The sequence below is a fragment of the Artemia sp. Qi Xiang Cuo genome, chromosome 2 (genome assembly GCF_049724085.1).
Source record: "Artemia sp. Qi Xiang Cuo chromosome 2, ASM4972408v1, whole genome shotgun sequence".
In the NCBI taxonomy this organism is placed as follows: domain Eukaryota; kingdom Metazoa; phylum Arthropoda; class Branchiopoda; order Anostraca; family Artemiidae; genus Artemia; species Artemia sp. Qi Xiang Cuo.
In genome coordinates this window covers 56,828,601-56,847,120 of record NC_142795.1, presented here as the reverse complement: position 1 = coordinate 56,847,120, position 18,520 = coordinate 56,828,601, and the positions used below count along the sequence as shown (strand labels likewise).

The 18,520-nt window shown below is 36.1% G+C and overlaps 1 long non-coding RNA gene across 1 annotated transcript; it reads left to right on the top strand.

Moving 5' to 3' along the window:
• The first annotated feature begins 387 nt into the window (after window positions 1-387).
• On the top strand, window positions 388-15,878 carry LOC148955412 (uncharacterized). The gene is made up of 3 exons (XR_016143723.1): window positions 388-451; window positions 11,338-11,419; window positions 15,644-15,878. It is a non-coding gene; the product is annotated as an uncharacterized LOC148955412 (long non-coding RNA).
• Window positions 15,879-18,520: the final 2,642 nt, after the last annotated feature.

Genomic DNA, 18,520 nt, shown 5'->3' with positions numbered 1-18,520 from the left:
GTGGCATGGTGTCGAGCATTGTGATTTGAAAGTAGCTAAGGACGTATGGCTCCGTCATCACTTGTGGGCTTAATTTCTCCTCAAAATGTTCTTTCTATCAAGCGAACTGTATTTTCACATCATTGATATCACTCCCTTGTTTGTCATGGATCATGGACGTTGTTGGATTTCTCCTGGTGGATATTTCTCTAACTGATTTGAAAAATTCGTAGCTGTTGCCTTTCTTGAGCAATATTTCACTGTCCTTACACTTCTTGGCGATATGGTTTTAAAGTGCCTTTTGGACTTCTTGTACGATTTTTCTTTTGAGCCGTCTTGCGTCTGAGCTTCGCCTTAGCAGATCGGTCGATTATTGAAAAACTGGCAACAGTGTTCCATTCTACGTCGCAAAATTCGAATCGCTTGTTTACTGACAATTTTTGTTTTCCAAAGGAATCACAACCTTAGCATTGTAAGCCACCTAGTAAACTAGCTTACGCTGAGGCTTCATAGTAAAGCCATAAAATATCCTTGGCCCTATTTTGGTTTGCTTTCGATTTCTCTATTTATTACTGAAATTTTGAATCTTACAATCACAGTAACATTGGCCAAGTTTGTTTTTTTATTCTTAATTTTCTTTGCTCAGATTATTGGTTTTTGCTTTATAAAACTGTTGAAATATTAAAGCTCACAGATTATTTTTTATTGCTTCCAGCTCACTCATTAAAATGCCAATATCTCCCATATCACTACCAAATAGAACATGAAGAGAGAGCTTGTCAGTAGGTTATATAAAAGATTTGGTAAATTTCCAGGTGGTACTATAATTTTGCTAGGATGTAAGTGAAAACATCACTCGATGCCTTATTTTTATACTCTTTCATAATTCAATAATTGCTTCTGTTGCAAATTGCATCTTGAGCCCTTAAGGGGCCCCAAAGGTATTTCATTTTTGTAACCACACAAAAATATCACTAGTTTATAGATAAGTTGTTCAAGAGTAGTATATTCCAAGAATACTTATTTGTACCAATGCAAACCTCATTTATTGGGCAACACAAATATAAACCATTTTCCTAACATTTCAAGTTTTCAAATAGCATTGACAAAAATTGCACTGAATTTTGCAAAACTTTGCTGTTGACAATTCAGGGTATATATTTGCACCATTGGGTGTGTGTAAATTTCATGATAACTTTGCAGTAGACCATATAGCCTAATTTACCTAGGATGAAAGTGAAAACATCATTTGATGCTTTTTTTATGCTCTTTCATAATTCATATAAAATACCTTTTGGGCCCCTTTAAGGGCTCAAGATACAATTTGCAACAGAAGCCATTATTGAATTATGAAAATGTATAGAAAAGGCATCAAATGATGTATTCGCTTTCATCCTAGCTAAATTATAGTGCCACCTACAAATTTACCAAAGATTCCATAACTGGAAAGATTTCAGATATATTCACAATTCCTCATCCACTTCACTGACATAGATCATGTTGTTGCTTCTCCATCCTTAGATGTCTCCCAACCAAAGGTTCTTTGTGAGTATTTAATATCTGATCACCTGCCCTTATTGCTTTTTTTCTCACCAAATAAAACTTCTCAGATGCCCACTATTCACCCAAAAACTCCAAATCCATTGTATATAGGCTCTGCAATTGGGCATCAATCAACACTTAATGGTATTAGGATAGTGTTTCTAGAATCCTTTTCAAGGTTAAGTACCATTTGTCCTGCTAGGCTAATCAAGCACTCACCATTTCCCACTGAGGAAAAACATATTCTCCTTTTTGAGCAGAGATGAGCAGAGATAATATTTATTGAGCAGAGATGTGCTATGCTTTACAATATATAGAATGTCATGCTGTTTCATTAAAGTATTGCCATCTAAGAACTGTTCCTAAGTGGCAGGAAAATCAAAATTTCTCTTTATCACATGATCCAGTAAAGTTTTGGCTACATCTATGGATTGAATACAACCAATCACACTCTGTTCACAATCACCAATCACAATCCTATTAATTCCATCTGCATCAAAACAAAGAAAAAGTTGGTAAAATTCTACTTTAGCTAGCCTACTCTTGCCTATCTTGGAAAGGGGTTAGGCAAGGAAAATGAAACTTCCAGGGATGGGTCTACAGGCTAAAGTATATCCTGGGAAGGTATATTGAAGTATCTACCTCTACTCCTTCTCCCTATAGAGGGTCCTGACCTTTGATCTTTAAAAATCTGTGTGTTATAAAAGTGAAATCTTGCAAAATAGATCTTCTGCTTAAATGAAGTACAACAAAATTGTTTTTAGCTTCACAATTTTGCTCAATCCTAATTTATAAGGTTTTAAAGGTATCAAATATATTTCCTAAATTTAAAAAAAAAAAAAAAAAAAACATGACCAAACAAAGATTTCAAAACATGCTTAGAACCAACTTCTACACTAGTTGCACTGTCATAGTTGTCTAGTGCTCTTTTGCAGTGCTTTGTCATTTTCTTTTTGTATGAAGATAGATTTTCAATAAATAGCAATAACAATTAGTGTCCTTAGACCAATGACCAGATTGGAATGATGAAAGATGTATGCAAAAAAAGTCAGTGAAGTAAAATCACAGTCCTCAGATTTCTGTTGAAATTTTCTGTATATTAGCCTGTAAAGTAAGAATTTTACTGTTATAATGTTTTCTTAAGATGTTTTGCATATAATCAGACAGAGATGTACCCAGGGGGGGGGGAGAAAACAAGGCCTTTCACCAAATTCCCCAATTATCCTGAATTTGTGGGTATTTTTTATTCAAATTATTAAATACAAAGTGTTTTTTTTTATTTTTCCTCTAAAAAATGCATTTATATGTGACTGAATCTAGGGCTACATTTGGCCCCATTTGGGTGAAGAGGAGGCGCATTTGTTATAATACGAAGATTAGATTTGCATTGTGTGTTGAATGTTACAGAATGTAGTTGTTGAATGTAGATTTGCATTGTGTGTTTTTTTAGGTACAGTGTTTCATTTAAATGGGGAATCTTGGTCACAATTGCCACTGAAAGTTGTGAATTTTCTAATTCCTCTTTCCAATAACCATGGACATTTTTGGAAATCCTATCAGGAAAGAACTGGCAGAATTTTGCTCAAGCCACTTGGAAAGCTTGTCTTTTCTATCTCATTGAGCTTTAATATTAGCCTAAGTCTTTACTAGAATACAAAAAAAAACTGGGTAACCTGAGCTTCCCATTTTTAAAGCTTTTGAATAGACGGAATGTAATTTTCCAAAGCAGCCTAAGTGTTTTGCTTTTTTTCCTTTCCTCAAAGATTCAAGCATGTTGCTTTGGGGACTGTAAATCTGAAGCCCTAAAAGTTTAAAGGTTAGAAAGTTTGTACAGCAATTATGAGGAAAGGCATAGCTACTCTGCAATGACTATTAAACTGTTGTAAGGTTGGGAATTTCCCTTAGAATTTTGAAAAGATAATATATATTATATTATATTAGAATATATATATAATATTTATATATATCTATATATATATATATATATATATATATATATATATATATATATATATATATATTATTTCATATAGGATGGGACAGTTATATCCAATTGTTCGCCCCCTACAGGGCTATATTTCGTCCCCTCTCCTAAATGGGTGAAATATAGCCCTAGGCTAGATACAAGAGTCAGCTGATCTTTTGAGTTTGTATTATTTTTATGCTTATTTCTCCTCATCAGTTACTTTATAGTGCTGAAAGAACCAGTTAAAAAAAAAACAAAAAAAAAACCAGCTAACTTACTTATATTGTTCAGAGGTATATCTGACTCCATTAAGGAGGGGGACTGTTATGAAATTGCAATGACAGTAATTATTATATTTCGAAGTAGGGTAATTGTGCACATTTTTGGAAATCCTATCAGGAAAGAACTGGCAGAATTTTGCTCAAGCCACTTGGAAAGCTTGTCTTTTCTATCTCATTGAGCTTTAATATTAGCCTAAGTCTTTACTAGAATACAAAAAAAAACTGGGTAACCTGAGCTTCCCATTTTTAAAGCTTTTGAATAGACAGAATGTAATTTTCCAAAGCAGCCAAAGTGTTTTGCTTTTTTTCCTTTCCTCAAAGATTCAAGCATGTTGCTTTGGGGACTGTAAATCTGAAGCCCTAAAAGTTTAAAGGTTAGAAAGTTTGTACAGCAATTATGAGGAAAGGCATAGCTACTCTGCAATGACTATTAAACTGTTGTAAGGTTGGGAATTTCCTTAGAATTTTGAAAAGATAATATATATTATATTATATTAGAATATATATATAATATTTATATATATATATATATATATATATATATATATATATATATATATATATATATATATATATATATATATATATATATATATATATATATATATATATATATATATATTATATATATTTATTTATGCCCGCTTACAATGGAGAAAAAAAAAGCGGAGTACAAAATGAAACAAAGAAAGAAGAAAAACATGTTCAACACTAAAAATTAAATACAGGTATTTCATTCACAGAAACAGTTGAGTCAGCGGTGAGTCGTAGAGTTTACTGAGGGATCGTCTTGAGGCTCTCCGTTCTAGATCAATCACCTTGGTTGATGGATCAAGGATTCCATATATGGATGAGATCTCCGTGTCAGAAAATCTTAGTAGAAGTCCCAGCAAAAATTTTGCAAATCTGTAGTATGTGGTTCGTATTTTTCGACGCTCGGTGAGGGACAACATTTCCCACAAGGGTGATATATACCAGATGGCAGGAGAGACGACGGCGTTGAATAGTTTTGACTTAATAAATCGATTAAACTACCACTTGCATTTGACAGCTTTTCCATATGCTGAGCGTATAGATTTACAGACTGATTCAGCCAACAAGCCTCTAGTTGACCTAAGCGTCTGGCCATACGTGATACCAAGGTAATTTAGGGACTGGGACTGCTGGATTCTGATACCGTCAAGGACAAGTTTGGAATTGGTTGAGTTGGTGCCGCTAAAAACAATAAATTCGGTTTTCTCTATGTTGACTCGTAGACCTATTCTTCTGTATAGGGTCACTAACAGATGAAGATTCTCTTGTAGACCCCTCAGCATGCTGCTTAGGAGCAACAAGTCATCTGCATAAGAAATGAAACTTAGATCCAAGCCCTCCAAAAAGAAGGTCCCACGAACGAATCTAGTTACAGAGTAAATCGCAGAATTAAAGATGATAGGGCTTAGAGCAGATCCTTGCCTAACTCCTTTGAAGAGCCGAATGGGTTCAGAAAGCTTTTGCTTGCGGTGACCGGCGACTGTTTCCCATCCCAAAGCTACACGCATATGCATGTGGGAATACCAGTCATGGAGAACAAGGACAATGCGGGGGTCGACTCCTGAATCTAAGAGGCACCACAGTGCTTGCGAGTGGACGACAGAATTGAACACAGTGGAAATGTCGACACTGCAGGCAAAGAGTGGCTTTTTAACTAAAGATGTAGACCTCATTATTCTTCTTAGTAGCCAATGGGCGTGTCCACAGCCCAACCCATTTCTGAATCCAAGTTGTTTGTCTCCCATTAGAGCGGGTGACGTAACATGGGGCAACAGTACCTTCTCAAATACTTTGCTGATAACCGATGAAACTGTGATTGGTCTGTAGCTTTTACAAAGCAAGGGATCTCGATTCTTTTTCAGAATATTGGATGTGCGGCAACCATGAAAGTTGGCAGGTGTGAGTCCCAGCTTGATGCTCATTTGGAATAGTAAGGCTAAGTACTCATGTAGACGTTCTGTGCCATGTTGTAAGTGCCTCGGAGTGATCCCATCAAGCCCTGGAGACTTGTTCTTGTTCAATTTTCTAGCAATTATCTCAATATGCCATTTGTAAACAATGGAAGCAGTGCGGCGGAATTTTGCGCTGATTCATTGTCTATCTAACTCAGATTTATATACGGAGTACAGGTCAGTTGGGGGTGGCGTAAGTACGTCCTTGTAATGGCTTAACCAGCTTTAATTAGTAATGGAACTTTGCACATCAATATTAACCCTTTTAGATTGTAATCACTTCCATGGGACGTTTGTGTCACTCCTGCAATCACAAGACAACTTCTCCACTTGCTGGACTTGCATCTCATTCACAATACGTTTGAATTCTTTGTTGGCATGTCGAAAGCACTGAAAAACTACTCCAGAGCGGGGTTTGTCGCAGTCCTTCCACAATTCGTACCAGAACTTGGATCTCTTCTTGGCAAACTTGACATTTGGGTTATCCCATCCCTTTTTACGAGTGTTGGGGTACACTTTTGCCACTGGAACAGCGGCAGATTCTGCAAGCTTCATCGAATGAACAATTTCGGAGCAAAAGATGTTCAGGGCTAGTCTGTCTTCATTTTGGCCATGAGTAAGCAGGTGGAACGGTACTATGATTTTAGCAAGAGTTGAGTCAAGAGTATCTTTGTACAAGGACTGATCTATCCTTTGCCATTCACTCTTGATAAACCATGATCGCCCGGGGCACCGCTTGTAGGTGGAGAATGGTACCATTAAGCTAATCCCAAGGTGATCGCTACAATTGTGTTCCGAGTCAACAATGGCTTTACTCCCGGTCAGAAGTAGGAAATTTACGAAAAAGTGATCGATATCTGATGTAGCCAGGGATGCGCTGTGGACAAACGTGAAGGACTAGGATTTTGGAACCGGGGCCATAGCGTCTGGCAGACACCCCCTTAATATGGTGAAAAAAACGATCATCATCTAGAAGCTGACAGTTGAAGTCCCCACTGATAATAATCTTTTCTGACTTGTAATGTTCGGCCAACCTCCTGAGTCTCGCACAAGCCTTCGTGTAACGCCTTTCTGAGAGGACATCACGATAATTTTTAGGGAGGTACACTGATATGACTATAAAGCCATTTGGACCAGGAACTCTGATCGCAGAAAAATAATCGCATGAATCAATTAGCGTGCATTGCAAATTGGAGTCTGCAATGATCAAGATTCCACCACTCGGCCTTCCAACTGAGCTGTTGCGTATAGCAGGCTGCAAAAAATAGTCCTTTCCTGGAAATCGGTCAAGGATTGCTGAATGATCGGATGTTATCAAATGCTCCTGAATGCATATTATGCTATGCCTGGTTACTAGATCGCGTAAAAGAGACAGCTTCTGTGGCGTGTGCCCGTTTAAATTTCTGCTATAAAGCAAATTAGGTGCATTCATTACTTACGTTTGATTGAACTAGCCTGTAATTGTTTCTCATAAACCGGGCATTGTCCGCTACAGCATGGATGCTTTCCAGAGCAATTAGCACATTTGGTGTCACGCACGCATGGAGTGTCTTTAGGGTTTTTGTGATCGCCGGAGCACCTGGAACACTTCGCATTGTTAGGGCAATCTCGTTGCAAGCGGTCAAACTTTTGGCATTTAAAACACCTCAGTGGGGCGGCAACATATTTATCCACCTTGATATGGCGATAACCGACATAAAAGCTAGATTTCGGTGCTTTTTCAAGAGATTTTTTGTCTCTGAACGTTAGCTTGGCTGACTTACTAGTACCCTAGCGTTTTGCTTCTTGGATTCCTTCCATAGCAGACTCAATCTCCTCGTTTTTCGTATCTTCAGGGATAAATTTAACCACTCCCAGGAATTTCAGTTTATAGACTCTAAGTACAGCCGCAGAATTTAATTTTACGATATTAGCTAGAGCTTCTGCATCATGCTTGATTCTAACATATAACACCAGCGTATTGTTTCTCATAAATACTTTCTGTACTTTTCCGGATGTACCTTTGGAATCAAGAAATGCTTTCGGCACGATTTATAGATTTCGGGTGGTGCTTCTTTTACGTGAAGCGGGATACTTAGAGATTTGCTGGGAGTAGGCCACGTATTAGTGACAAAACTGGCATTGCATCGGTCCAGCCATGCATTCATTTTTTCACCACATTCGTTTAGTTTGCACGTTAACATCGTGAGGTATGGAAGGAGTCTCAGATGGATCATAAATATTGAATTTGAAAGGGAAATCACCCTTAGCGTCTAATTTCTTCACTGCATGAATCTCATCTTCTACAAAAACAGATGCATTAATTGTGCTTCCACGCTCTTTCTAAATGGTTTCTTCTTTATCTAAATGTTCTCGTATAAATTGTACGGCTTGTGTGACATATTCCTTGTCAAAAAATCTCATGACAGTGCTTACAACCAATTCATGGGGAGTATCTTTGAAGTTAAGTGAACGCTGGATGAAATTTAAAAAAGGGCTATATAAATACTTGATTTTTGCCATTTTTCTTCGCTTATAATCTATCCAAATTAAGTCCAATCGTACCCAATGATGTCACAAAAATTAACAATCCAATTCCTTAATCACATCCAAAACCGGTCCAGAAAGTATTCGCAAACATATAAGTATCGCCTCTGGCTATTCACTCGTTTCTTGGGTGAATGAATGCTGAATGAACTACACAGAAAGAATGCTGACGAGATACAGCTAACAAAACCTGTGGGAAGTGCGGGTACCCAAATCGCCTTTCCCCAGCAGTTTAAGGATCAATATCCGGCCGGTACCGATACGGCTCTTGTGTTTGTTCCCGCTCTCTTCTGCACAGGCTGTCACTAATCAGCTAAAAAATAATGAAAATTTGGCTATTAAACTATTTTTATTAGCCAAATAATCCTTTTTCTTTCTTTCCTTTTTCTTTCCTTCCTTTTCTTTCCCTTAACATTTGAACTGTTGTTGCTACCGTATTAATAATCCAAACAAAGCAATTAGTCCATATCAGTAAGTTTACCTTAGATTATAATCCGTAGCAGAAATAATCCTGTGAAATAATCCCCAAGGTCACTGAATATATTATATCTCAAGGCACTGAATTAATACAATTTCACAGCTGGTATTATTTCATATAGGATGGGACCATAGGTTGTGCCCTGGGGACAGTGCTTCCAGTCGTGGTAACCTAAGAGAAAAATGTTTTTCTACCCTTACCAAATATTTTAACACTCATTACTATCCATCATTACTATACATCAAGGTAGACTTTACCAAATCCAGAAGTATAATATCAACTGGGAGCCCCTTCTCCAGAAGATTGTTAACATATTCATAAGAATCCATAAAGTTTATTCCAACTTATTAACCAGATATAAATCCATGATGATATGACAAGAATAATTGGGTTTATAACATCAGGCATCAGGAATCCATAGAGCTTGTTCCAACTTATTAACCAGATATAAATCCATGATGACATGGCAAGAATAATTGGGTTTATACCATCAGGTCCCATAAATTCATTTGGGTAGAAATTTTTGGTAGAAGGGTAGAATTTGGGTAGAAGTCTCAGTTGTCTCTATGTCTACCTTAATGAGGGGACATAAGGGGTATCAATGTTGGATTGGGAGAGTCTAGAGGGAGAATCATCAGCTGAGTAAATTTCAGATCAAATTAATTTATTTAACATAAAAAATTCGAACAAATTTACAGAAGCCATCTACAAAAACGCGAAGACTTGTTTATGATGGCTGCAAATCCATTATTATACAGCTTTACAACTAGCGTACTACATAAATAAGTAATAAAAAAATAGAGAGAAATAACAATCAACTTTCTAATCAAAGATGTAAACTGCCTATTTAAAACGTTCGAAATTTCTTTGGGGCCATCTATTATGTAGTCATTCTCTTCAGTCGCGTAACAGAGGGTCTACCAAGTTTCAGGGCTGAAAGATAGTTCCAAAGTTAGTTTGGGTTTGACTTGCTTGATGTACTTATACCCTCTTCATGCTGTTTGAGTAGCTTTCAGGATGAGTTTCTAACTTGATTTCATGCCTTGGTATACTTTATGTAATGATTTTTGCTGTTTATATTCTGCTTATATAATTTACAACAGCATTTCTTTTTATTTATTGCTCTTTTCTACTCTTTGATCATAAAAGGTAATATTATATGTTATCAAGCACATCTTACTGTAGTATCTTTCTCTGAAACCACAAGCAGTATTGTTTTTGTAATACTCCATAGTTTAACAAAATAATTCTCAGTGGTAAAGGATTAATCCTGCCCTGCCCATTCTTGCCTCATCAAAATGGTTATTTCTGTACACATATTTGGCAAAACATGAGTTCTCTGCATACAGTCTAAGGGAGCCTTGTATGGCAGTGTAGTTGCTTTTATCAAAGGATGGGTAATGGGCCACATTTACAAACGCTTCATGGTTATCAACTGTTACAAGGTCCAGCAATAATTGGGGCTGGCTATCACATTTTGTAGTTAGTCCATTTACTTCTTGGTAAAGTGAATGGTTTGCTAGATGTTCATGAAACTGTACAGCTCACTTTTGTCCAGAATAGCCATAGCTATCAATCTAATGGATTTAATGTAATTTAAGATCACCAACTAAAAGATGGCTTCCTGCCAATGCAACTTTTCCTTCAATAGATTTTACTAGTTTGAGGAGGGATTTTCTGTTATCCACGCTTGTTCTAGGTAAGGCTCATAATCAGAATTAATATTTTCTGCATTACAAAGGAAAAGTAAGTCTAACCATATAAAGACAACTTGTCTTCTTTTTGATGGCTTTGTGCATGTTTCAGCAAAAGCTACAGCATACACGTTTTTGGCAATATCTAGTAAAATTGAACTCAAGAGTGTTTCCACTAATATATATTAAGTATTAAATTGTTCGAATTACAGCCCTGCTTGTACTGATCCCATGCAACACGGATGTTGCAATCACCCAACCACTTTAAATATTTTGTGAACTGTTTTTGAACAAAAATTATGGTAAAATTTTAAGTGACAAAGTTTTTGTTATCTTAGAAAACAGTTAAATTAGGCAAATGAAACTTTCAGTATTGAACCTAAAGTCTTAATTATACTCTGGGAATTTATTCTAAAGTATCTACCTCCAAATGGCACTTATTTTCGCGAATGCTCTTTTTTTGAAGTCAAACTCTGAGAAACTGACCAAAAACACAAGTTCAGCAAAAAATAGTGTATTTTGAGTGCACAACATTGCTAAATTGTGAGTCATCTTTTTTACACAAACATTTTCTCTTAAAGTTGCACATTTTCTTTTATATTTATACAAATTCTTAAAGACACATTTTTGCAAGTTTTTTCAAAATTTTAACACGACATCTGGTGCCAAGGCCCCGTGGAGAGTTGCTGCATTTGTTACCAGTGGGTCACAGTTGTGGAGCAAAACATGCAACTATATATCATGAGTTACAAATGTGTGCTCTCGTATCATGTTTGCAGATGTGTTATAGTGATTGTAAGTTATTTTATGTAAGGTCAACATGTAATTAGAGAACTTCTGAAATTAGTATTGTGTGTGTGAAATAATCGTCGAACTCTTTTTTCAGATTGTTTTTGATTTCATCTGTCTTTATTAAGACTGTGCAGTGTTTGCTGTGGTTAATGAAAATCCTTGAACTGGTTCATTGCGTAAGATTCTTTATCTTAATTCATGGTTCATTTTTGGGTATAGAATAGTGCATGTCTTCTTGCTTACTTTTCATGGCATTACACTTCTAAAATATCATAAACATAAAAACTCGAAATTTCAGAAAAATTTAAAAAGAAAAAATTGGAACTTCTGTTTTGAAATAAGAATTTCCGGTTTTTTCTCTAAAATTTATGAAAGACATGGAAGCTTTGCTTAAGTTGTCGAGAAGTTATATTTCTAAAATGCTAAGTTTTGAATTTAGGGCATTTTGCCTAGACAAAACGAGGGGAATTCACGAAGTTAAAACTTCAAAATAGAGAGGTCACAGAAGGAATTTTATTTTCGGAAAACCAGTGTCAGCTCTAGTTATTACAAGATCAAAATCTGTCCATCCGCGTTGGAAAAAAAATTCTGCCCTGTCTAGAAAAAAAGTAACGTGTAGTATATCAAAAGAACTTCAATGGACCATGACAACTTGAGAAATTATTTCTAAATAAATGAAGCAACTTTGTATGTAAGAAATTTCATGTCATTTTGCGTTCTTTTTATAGTATTACTCGATTTCAATACAAGAGATATCAACTCAAAAGCTTCAGAAAATAACCCAAAGAATTGGAATTTGTTATCAGAGATCGCTTTTTCGAGATCTATTTCCAAAAAATCTAGAAGAGATATGGTATTTTGTTCTCCAGTTCTCTGATGCATAATTTAATGTTTTGTAGGAATAATGACACAAGTTTGTTTTGAAAGAAAGGTTTACTTTCCCAGCTAGGATCGTTTGTTTTGACACCAATAAGGGAAAAAAAGTTTTGTTTTTTAGAAAACTACTGTAAATTCTACAAACTTAACTGGAACTTAACTATCCTGGAATAATTTGAGTTTACATGTCTTAATAATTTTGAGCTACAAACTGCTAATCATGAGAAACAAAATGTTGCGTAAGCAGTACTGTTGCTCTGCAGCACAATAAACTGTCTTCCTCATGTGACTTCGTCTACTTTATTGCAGTCAGAAAGAACTCAACCTTTATTTTTTTTTTTTTTGCAAGAACAGACTTTGGTCGAAATCTAGTAGGAAAAAAAAGAAGTATACCATGAAATTCTCTTTCCAAATATAATAGAAACTGCTGTCACAGTTGCATCCCAGTCTTCTTAGGAGTCAGATATGGCTCTAGGTTATAAACAAAAGTTTGCTGACTCTCTGGATGTTCCAATATTTTTTGTGCATATATTGTGTGCATTCAACAGCAGTTTCATTTTCATAATGCCAAATAAATCTACTTCGAAAAAACATCAGACGAACAAAATCAGCAAACATAAAGCCTAAGGCTATATCTGGCCCTACTAGAGGGGAAAGGATACAATTTCAATAGCAGTGATTATTATGCTTAGAAAGAGCTTAGTTTAATTTTTGATGTTTCAATTAATTTGCCTGCTTAAAGAGGAATATACTGTTTGCTGTGTCTTATTCTATTCTATCCTTATTTTAGTCTATCATTCTATCCTTATTCTACCACTGCAAATTCTATTCTGAGCCCTAAATGATGTTTCAAAGTATTAGTGATACATGGCTCCTTAAGTTTTTTGGTATTAGAACATAGAAAAAAATACACCCTTCAATATCCCATTCAATACTCTTCCCAAATTTAATAATTACCGTTGTTACAGTTATATCCAATTGTTCGCCCCCTACAGGGCTATATTTCGTCCCCTCTCCTAAATGGGTGAAATATAGCCCTAGGCTAGATACAAGAGTCAGCTGATCTTTTGAGTTTGTATTATTTTTATGCTTATTTCTCCTCATCAGTTACTTTATAGTGCTGAAAGAACCAGTTAAAAAAAAAAAAAAAAAAAAAAAAACAGCTAACTTACTTATATTGTTCAGAGGTATATCTGACTCCATTAAGGAGGGGGACTGTTATGAAATTGCAATGACAGTAATTATTATATTTCGAAGTAGGGTAATTGTGCATATTCATTCCCGCTTTGAAGGAAGCGCCATAAGTTGAAGTGGAACTGGCCCTGAAAACACAATCGGTAGAACATGGTGAATATATTGTTTCTAAGCATCAAAGGAAACAATTGAAAACCGTGGGTTAGAATGGAAGAGACCATGAAAATATAATTAATTACACAGCATTTACCCTGGCCAATGGGACCTAAGCATAGACCAAAGTTTGCCAAAAAGGCGCAAGGGCAGCAAAAGTTACTGATTGGATTGAAACTAAAGCATTCTGTCTTTTATAAAAACGAAGCTAACCCTCAGACTACTATTAGGCGGGGTAATATCTTATAAAAAAAAACGACAAAAAATGAGACTGAGCAAATTTTTGGGAAGAATTCCATTCTAGGCCTCAAATCCTCTATGGGCCTCAACCAGTCGTGTAAGTGCAACCTCTAGTCTTAATCAATGGGCATCAGAAAGGTATGTTTGTTTCTCCTTGTTTGTGCCAGAATCACACACAGATTTTTACTCTGTATGGTTTGAAAGCCTGAGTGATCCAATGGCTCCTCCAACATTCAACCTCCCTTTTCAACCAACTTCAACTCACACTACAAATTTTTTGCAGGAAAGTCAGGCATGTTGTATCTTGTTAAAACTAACATAATGCAAAGATATCTAATCTGTATGATCAGAGGACCAAAGTGAGCAATTGGGCCCTTCAATATCACTCCCGTCATATTCCTAGCGGTATAGTGGGCGTGACTCACCTTCTTTGAACCATAATCGCGCAAGGGTTATCTATATGTATTATTGAACAACATAAATGGGCCAGCAGTCCTCGCAACACTCCAAGTCCCTATTTCACCATCCAATTTTAGCAGCAAGATATGAATACACAAATTCAAGCAAGAAATTTGGACTATAGCTTGCCCTATAGTGCAGATGAATATGGATGACGCTGGCAAATAAAGTACAGAGTTTCCACCTTTTCGCAAGCTTCAAGACCCACATGCAAATATCTTATTAAAATATTGATTCTAATGAAAGGTCTGAGTCATCTTGATCCTGGCCGAAGTTTTATGAAAATTGAGGGGTTCATTTCCTTTTCAAAGGGATTTTTTATCGAGTGTACAACAGCTAGGTCTCGGTTTTGATGCGAAAGATATCCCCTGCTGGCCAAAAAAATTTATATATAAGGAAAACACATGGAAAACAGGAAATGGGTCGAATTTGAGTTGGCTAACTACAGTCTTTTTCTTCTTTTTTTAAGATTAACTTACTAATAGGAAAAAAGAACACAATCTAGACACTTTGTTTTTCATCCATTTGTGGAACATAATAGTATTTCCAGAGGTATAGAGTTCCTAAATTGAAGTGTTCTAGATCAATAGAATGTGCATAACGTTGACTTGCCTATGCTTCCTCTATCCTTTGTAGTGCTTAACTCGGCAAAGGCACTCACACTCTTTTTACTATGCTTAAAATAAAGACACTTCAGCTTAAGTGTCATGGTAAAGTTTTTATATTTATTAAAAAGAAACCTAAGTTTTGGAGCAAACGATAGCAAAGGCACGTACAGTTTTATGGATAATTTATAATACATGTCAGTTGTATGTGCTTTCTTTTAAAATCATCAGTACTCTAAATACGGTAAACTCTCTGAAGTCTTTTAAATTGATTTTTTTTCTTAAATTTAGATCTACGGTGAAAGAAAGTTGCTTATCGTTCCACTCGGGTCATTAGCTTAAACATCACGCTTAGAGATGCATTGACTCACTTTTAACCTTATAATAATTGGTTTGCATTGAAGAAATAGGAGAGCTTAAGATTTATTTTTTGTTTTGAGATTGATCATCATTTTCGATGCTAGTCTTGTGTAAAGGCTCATCAGTTAAAAACTAGACGAAATAGATATCTTCTAGAACTCTTGGGTTCTATAGTAGCAAAGAGATAAAGAGCGGGAATACCCTACTGTTAAGCTAATACACCGGTTTATTAGAAAGCAATACTTGATTTCCTTTTTTTTTCTGAGCACACATTTTACAGGGCGCCCTTCCCTCTCTTTTTGACCATGGAGGTAAGAACTAGAACAAGTTGGTTCTTAAATCTAAGTCCCCTCTCTGACTCTTATACCTCTTTTGTTTGTAGGGAATACGCGTCAAACAGAGAGAAAACAAATTAAAAACTTATAAGCAATTAAATGAAACGTTAACCTAGATGAAAGAGTCTGAAATTTTCAGTCTTAATCAGTATAGCTAATAATTGTTTTTTTTTAATAGGTTAGTTGAGCGTTAACCGACCAGCGTATTGGCTTCATGAAAAAGCGTCATTGCGTATTTGATATGTTTTTTTGTGCTAATATTTATAAACTATATTATTTCCTTTTACTGTGGATATCCGCTTATCTTTATCGTTTCACTGAATTTAAATGTGGCTTCCAAATTATTTTATGTATTTTCTGGCCCGCCCCAAATGATGCACTTTAGTGATCTTTAGTATATTTATCAACCTGTTTGTACTGATTTAGAAAGTGAAAAGAGATCATGCACATTTTTTCCCTTGACTACCCTTCTGTATTACTAGCTTGGATAGGTAAAAATTATGCTTTATTCCTTATTGAAGAAACTGCTTTAAGACATGCATTAAGTGATATGATATCAAGCTGTCAGTCCCTTCTCCTTTATACTGAATGATTACCAGGGAATTCTTCAAAATTAGATGAGAGTTGTTTTGATGCTGAGCATTCAAAATTCTCAGTCTGAAGACTACCAGTGAACTCTCCATGGAGAGGCACTATATTAAATGAAAGACTGCTTTGTCAACATTTCTGAAAGATATGTTTTGAAATATGGCTGTAATTTTCTCCTATTTAAGCTGGGACTGTTGCTTAATCAAATTACATTTGTAAGAAATAGCAGTAATGCTTTAAAGTATTTAATCTAATTTGTTTGAAGTACATGAAAGCAAAAACTCATTAAAACTTAGGGTTACTCTTGAAGGTGACTAATCAAGATTCCTCTTTTGGCCGAACCCTTTCCCATGCATGTTTTTTTTTGTCATACCATTGATTGAAGCAGAAAGAGTCGATCCAGAATAGATATTTATGGTTGTTAATTAAAAGAAAAACAAAAAAGCATGGGTTTTGAACTGAAAGTAAAGAGCGACATTAAAACTAATAGATATTATTGCGTATTTGAGGGGGGCTGCCCCTTCCTTAACCCTCGTCCTTTACGCTAAAACCTTAAAGTTCTTTAAAAATAATTTTCTTTCAAATTCAACGGCCCTTGTGCAGTGTTTCTTAAAGAATTGGGAAAAAAATCCCAACTTGCGCGTAAAGAGTGAGCATTGAGAAAGGGATAGCCCCCCTCATATACGGAATAAATTTGGTTCCTTTTAGCTTATATTGTTGCTTCTTACTATCAGTTGAACAAAAACTTGTTTTTTTATTTATTATTCTGACTATTTTCAAATAATACCAGGAAAAACGTCTCCTCAAACGACCGCTCAATATTTCCGGAAAGCTTTAACTTAATACCCTTTGCTGCTCCTGAGATATCACACGATATGCCATTGTAAAAGAAAAGAAAACAAGCAAAGGATTGGCACAATACTCCAAACCAGCGGTGCTGATCTTCGTTTCATGGCCCTTCGGCCAGGAAGTGCAATTAGGGGCTAGGGGACAGCCATCCCTGTGTTTTCACGAACCCTTCCTGTTCTGTCTTCCCTAGATTTCTCCAGGTACCTATATAGAGCTGGGTTGACTCTGGATGAGCTTACAGAGTCATGCCAATGACCTCCGTTCCAAACCAAACTATCAGTGACATTAGGTGTCGAGCCCCTGCCCTCGCGGACACTGGCTTGCATGTCTATCGCTAACCAATCAGCTAATTTATTCCGAGAAATTTTATGCTAGAAGGTTTATGCCAAAATAGTATAAACCTACAGAAATGCCATTTTAGCAGCCATTATGTGCTTAGTATCTTTTGATTTAATTATGTATCTTCCTCGAAATTCCCTGGAACTTTTAACTTAGTCGTTCCTGAGAGGGCATATTGCCCTCTCAGGAACCTTTTGACGATCTGGATGTACATAATGTCTTCTGGTTTTATGTAACAGACCCTTCCCTATTCCTTGAAAGTTTCAACTTAATACCCATAGGTGTTCCTTAGATATTGCAGATATGCCATTTTGACAACCATGATTCACTTGCTGTCTAATGATCTAGTTCAATATTCTCTTCAATACCCCCTTAAAGTTTAAGTCCAGTATCCTTATTCGATACTGTGGGTTTGCAGATACGCCCTGTTAACCACCTGGAAGCATATGGCCTGTTTAGCGTTGTTCAACATATCTTGAAAGTTCCAGCTTAATACCCTTAGCTATTCCTTGTATATTGTAGATGCGGCCTTTTAACCACTTGGATGCATTGAATGCCTTTGCCTTACTTTAACATCCCATTCCCTTAATGTTTCTACTCAATACCCTTAGCCGTTCCTTGGGGTATTTCAGGTACGCTGTTTTGACAACTTGGATGCATCTATTGTCTTCTGATTTAGTTAAACACCTTCCTCAACATTCCTTGAAACTTTAATGGTACTGCCATTATCCGTTCCTGAGACATTGCTGATAAGCCTTTTTGATAACCCGGATGTAAATAGTTTCTTTTGATTTCATTCAACATTCCATTAATATTCCCTGAAAGCTTCAACTCGATGTCTTTAGCTGTTTTGAGATTTCTCACTTAAGTCCTTTTGACAACCCGGATGCACATAGTGTCTTTTGATGTAGTTTAACATCCCCCCTCAGCATTCCTTGAAAGTTTTAAGTTAATAACATTAGCCGTTCCTGGTACATTGCAGATCCGTCATTTTGACCACCTGGATGCGCACAGTGTCTTTTGATGTAGTTCAGCATCTCCATGATTATTTTCCGAATGTTTAAAATTAGTATTTCTAGTCGTTCCTGAGATGTTGTGGATACGTCATTTGACAGCTTAGATGTACACATTGTCTTTTGATTTAGTTCAACATCCCAACAACATGCCCTGAAAGTTTCAACGTAATACCCTTAGTTATTGCTGATATATTCCACATACACCCTGACAATGTGTATGCACATACTGTTTTTTGGTTTAGTTTTGCTTCCTCCTCAACTCT